The 5,553-nt window shown below is 41.6% G+C and overlaps 1 non-coding gene across 1 annotated transcript; it reads left to right on the forward strand.

Moving 5' to 3' along the window:
• The first annotated feature begins 4,369 nt into the window (after positions 1-4,369).
• On the forward strand, positions 4,370-4,441 carry Trnac-gca. The gene has a single exon. It is a non-coding gene; the product is annotated as a tRNA-Cys (tRNA).
• The last annotated feature ends 1,112 nt before the right edge of the window (positions 4,442-5,553 follow it).

Below are 5,553 nucleotides of genomic sequence, written 5' to 3' on the forward strand. Positions count from 1 at the left end.
TTCTCGTGCGCTGTCTAAAATCGTAAAAATTAAAACATACGAAAATATAATTTTTCTTGTTGTTTTGTATGTGTGTGAAACTTGGTCTCTGATATTAAGGGAGGAACATAGACTAAGGGTGTTTGAGAACAGGGCGCTGAGGAGAATATTTGGACCGAAGAAGGAAGCAGTGTCAGGAAGCTGGAGAAATCTCCGTAATGAGGAGCTTCACAAGTTGTAGTCTTCTCCAAGTATAATTAACATGAAGTCAAGGAGGATGAGATGGGCAGGGTATGTAGCTCGCATGGGGGAGAAGCATATAGGATTTTGGTGGGAAAGCCAGACGGAGAAAGACCACTAGGAAGACCTAGACGTAGGTGGGAGGATAATATTAAAATGATCCTAGATAGGACTGAGTGGTATTGTCTAGCTTGATGTGGTTCAATATATGGACCAGTGCAGGACTCTTGTGGACACGGTAATGAACCTTCAGGTTCCAAAAAATGTTGGAGAGTTCTTGAGTAGCCGCACAACTAGCGACTTCCCAAGAGGTGCTCACTTCCATGGAGTTAGTTTTCGAGACATTTGTTTTCAGAGGATAGGCGCAAATTCTCGCCTTCGAAATGCATCGAATCGTAGTGAATTTGGAAGTCTCAGAATTTCAGTTCATAAAGCTGCATATTGATCGATCTAATGCACTGAGGACTCCAAGAAATAGTGTTCAGTGGCCCTCATAAAGGCGACTGATATTTATGGGTTTAGTAAATCGTTTAGGTTGGATGGTCATACACAAGCCGGATGTAGGACGGTCATAATCAGACAACAAAGGGTCTGGTGCAAGAAACTGCATGCCATCCGTCAACAGAGACATTACAGCAATTCACGTCAACAGGAAACTTTAGACACAGGAATGAAACAATGGAACATGCCATATCCGGATGTTACGCAAAATTTAACACAAATGACAGCAAGAGGGTTGGCATAGCGGTAACTTTCGAGGATTGTGTTCGGGAAGTGCTTGTTTCGAATCTCGGTCCGGACACTAGCAATTCTAACTTAGATCTTTTGTAAAGGATAGAAACTTTATCATTGAAATATTCTATAAGACCGAAAGTAATCGTTATCAAATATGAGTCTACTCAGTCCCGTCAAGAAAAGCGCGGGAAGTTACCTTGATTAGGGAACGAACGCTTCCTTCCAAATCCTTCTCAATTCACCGTTCGTCCTTCAGCCCATTCGACGCTATATAGTCAGGTACTGAGGTAAAAAGTAAGGTTATCCCTTTAACAGGTCGCGGAGGCCCATAGGTTTGCGAAGCGTCGAGGCTCCCACATATTCTAGACAATCGGCTCACAGATGGCGGTAAGGTTGTCAGCCTTACGCGCCAGCCGCCGCCCTTTACCCCCCAGGAAGATTCCTGGTACTCATTTCTGTTAGAGGATGAGTCGACCCCAGGGCCATAGTGCGACTGGAAGGATTAGGTGAATTGAAAAATCCAGTGACATCGGGAATCGAAACCGCGACATTTCAGCTTGTAACATAATAATGCCTCAACCAATTACGGTACCTTATATAAGAGTTTTCTCTAATAATAAAAATGACGTATGTGATGTGACTCATATCCTTCCTCCTTTCTTCTTCTTATCTAACATTTCTGTTGTAGAGTATACATTTCTTACGAATGGGCGGAATAGTCCATTAATAGACAACGGTTTGTTAAAACATGTTTACGGGGCAGCCAGTTGGAATAGTCCATTGCTGAGCAATATTCGTTAAACACATTTTCGAGGGAACGTAGACAACAAGAGAAGAATTTCCGTTTCCATAACAATAGAGGAATTGCTAGGATACCATGTTCTCAGCGTATTTTCTGTGCGTTGTCCGTGCCGAAGGTTTGTAAGGGACAACGAAGGTCGTTTGCAGGCAGTCGTAGAACGAGAAGCAGAGTGAAGAGAGACCTTATGCCGTCACGATTGTGAACTGTAATAATTGACTGTAATTGTAACGAAGTGCCAATAGATCCAATCATCAAATCTAGAACCCATTATTACTAGTCACGACAACCCGTAATAAGCGACAAAAGCTATATTGATCTGAGGTCGATATAGTTCTATCTGTATAGCGGCGGGCTGTGGGCTGGACAGCCGGGGTTCGATTTCCGGCAGGGGCAAGAGATTTTTCTTTACTCCACATCGTCCAGACCGGTTCTGTGGCCCACGCAGCCTCCTATCGAATGGGTAACGGGGACTTTTTCCCAGGAGTAAAGCGGCCAAGGAGTGAAGCTACCGATCACCTCCATCCAATGCCGAGGTTAAGCATGTTGGAGCTACACCTCCACTGCCCCACATGTCCTCATGGCGATATGCTTAAATAATTATGCACAGGAAGAACTTTACCTTTCGTTGTATTGATGTAACATTATTTTTCTTGCCTTGTTTCCTCGTCTGCATGATGGGATGCTGCGGCCTATGAAAGCGTGAGACGCGTGAGAGAGAGAGTGCGTGTTTGCGTGAGTGCGCTGTGCGGGATGTTTTGAAAGCGTGTGATTCGTCTCACGCCCCGTTGAAGTTTTTAGACGGTCTCCGGCACGTACGCTGATCAGTCAGGGGTTCATACAAGCATTGTCTTCAGTCTGACAGGGATTAATTAGCTTACAAGCCTTATTGGACTATCACTAATTTAACTTGTGTTCCTCTTTTTCATCCCTTCTTTGAACATGAATAACATTTTACGTACGGAAATATTCACCTTGTTAGGCTGCGTTTCTTGTCTCTTACCTTCATCTCCCTTTGCCCTGTTCCCTTGAACCCTAGAAAGAAATGGTGCCTTGGTGTCTGCTGAAGAGGGATGTCCATTCACTTTCTGTTCATGAGGGTGTAAATATTATGCTTAAATGCAGTGGCCTTCTGTTATTTTGTCTACATATATCTTCAATCATTTAATATTATCCTAACATTTATATGTAGTCTTACAAGTGGTCATTTTGCAAATTTCCGGAAACATTTTTTTTAGAAAATATTATTTTTTCTTGAGGAATCCCGTCTTATCATGGAAAAAAGGTTAAAAGGTTTGCGCGTCTCAGTTACCCGGAGAACTATGCTGGCGGGAGCATAAGCTGCTGGTAGAGCGACCCCATGCCAGACAAAGTAGAATCCCTGGTTCTCCAGGTTGGGGGGTTTGGTGTGAGGCTAATGATGCCACGTCGGAAAGAAGTTACTGCTACGAAAGCATGGAGGAGGCCAAGACCCACACAACCGGCTTGTAGCGCCAGTAAAGAAGAATAAGGATATTCCTACCGCTTGTACTTCTTGCCATGTCTATCTCATAATTGTTATTTTGATTATCCTAGAAAATTTCGCAATGAGTAAAAGTAATTAAGCGTCCAGCTGTGATATCTTCTCCGTGTCACTTCTTTCCTCTTGGTTCCAAGTGCGTTTCTCAGTTCTCTGCTCTCCAGCACCCTCACTCGATCTGTTTTCCTTGAATGTCAGACCAGGTTTCACACCCATACAAAACAACAGCTACATCTGAAATTTTGTATGCTCTCTTCTTTACGTTTCTTACATAGGGGAACCTAATGACCCTGTGGGTGATTAATGAAGCACCACGCCATGATGATATACAGCGGAATGAAGTTATGGCTCTACCATTCTTGAACTCAGCACTGGATGGGAGTGAGTGGTCAGGTTCACGTCCCCGCCGCTTTACCCCCGAGGAAACAACTTCTGGTACCCATTTGTAGGAGATTGGTTGGACACAGGAGCTGGTATAGATAACGCGGATAGAGAAACATATTTTGCCCCTACCGGGAATTGAACCCTTGCCTTCCAGCCTGTAGCCCATTGGGACGGAAAGAAGGAATATTTTGAAATTAATATCTGCACGCATCCTCCAAATTTAATTTGTTCTTAATTTCTTCATTAATGAAAGTGTTGAGAGTATAATTTTCTGGGGTGCATCACCAGGTAGTGTGGTAAGATTTAACCGTCGTTTTCCTGCTCGGAATACTCTTTTGTCCTGAAAATGGAAGCAGTACGTTCCTACGAAACGTCGTTAAACTTCTGCGGGCTATATGACAGCGTATCTCAGAAGTAGTACTCATCTCAATTACTGCCGTGAGAACCTCAGATCTCACAATGCAATTTTAACTTGTGTTTTATTTTCCCAATGTTTGAAATCTGTATGCACATTTCGCAGTATTTAGTTATAATTAATATGGAAAGTGTGTCTGTAGGTCGCCTTGACTCCCCAGGAGTGATTAGTGGGCGCTCTCTTTGTGTATACTCCTTGTGTCCGTTAGAGCGTAGCAGTGTGAAGGAAGGAACGTAGCCATGAAGCCAACCCCGGCAACATTCACATGTGTCGTTCGGGAAGACATTGTAGATGTCAAGGGGGTATAGCTCAGTGGTAGAGCATTCGACTGCAGATCGAGAGGTCCCCGGTTCAAACCCGGGTGCCCCCTTTCATAACATATGGTATTTTTTAGTAAATTTCTTAATGAAAATAAATACATTTCCCGCCATTCAGTGCGCGTATATTTGTGAGAACATTTAAAGTGTATTAAAGTGTTTTTATCTCATTTGCATTTTCTTTATTACCGATAAGAATATTGACGAGTTATTAATATTAGCTGTTTGACAGAACATTCTGACGATATTAAATTGAAATGGACTATATTTTATTAATTGAAACACATTAATGTAATTATCTGACTTCAAGAAACATATTTCGAGTTTCTAATGGATGGTCTTAACCCCTCCAGTCAATTGCTGTGATAGTACCTTCAATTTAACCACCATCATTTCTTTTCCACATTTTTTTATTTCCTTATTCACTATCATCTAGCCATTTGATGGGGTTACTGACATCTCGTTAAATACCCTACTCATAAAGTACAAAGTACCTCAATGATGAGTAAAAATAAAAATAACTACATATTCTGACATCACACGTCATCGTCACGTGACACACTAACAAAAATTATAATATTGAGTTGGCACTTATTATCTACCTTATTGGATCAAGTGTTCCAATATGTTCACACTGCATTATGTATTCTGAAGTTCTTATTATGTATTCTATGAATACTTCCAGAACAAAAGCAGTGTGATGGAAGATAAATTGATATACTGGTTTGTGATAAAATATAATGCATATATATATATATATATATATATATATATATATGAATAAGAACTGCTATTGTTTCTTATTTTTAGTTTACCAAGATAATAAAATATTGTCACGTGTTGGGTGTGTGTCACGCGACAAGTAACTTCACGCCTTATTTGATATAGCGAATTTACTGTACATTCGCTTCACACTTATACAATTCACAGTTATACAATCTTAATCTTATACAATTCACTATCTCAACTGCTGTTCAACTACATCTCGGCGAATCCATTCAACTGTCTCTGGCGGCGGCTACCCTGCAACTGTATTGTTACTCACTCCCTAGTAACTGGCTCAATTCTCACTACTAACTACTGAATATTATTCGCTGCTCCTTATTCAGCCTCGGCACGGACAAACAGAAAACAGTTACGTGACAGGTACCGCTGTTGCGTGACA

This window comes from Cryptotermes secundus, unplaced genomic scaffold (assembly GCF_002891405.2).
Source record: "Cryptotermes secundus unplaced genomic scaffold, Csec_1.0 scaffold181, whole genome shotgun sequence".
Taxonomy (NCBI): domain Eukaryota; kingdom Metazoa; phylum Arthropoda; class Insecta; order Blattodea; family Kalotermitidae; genus Cryptotermes; species Cryptotermes secundus.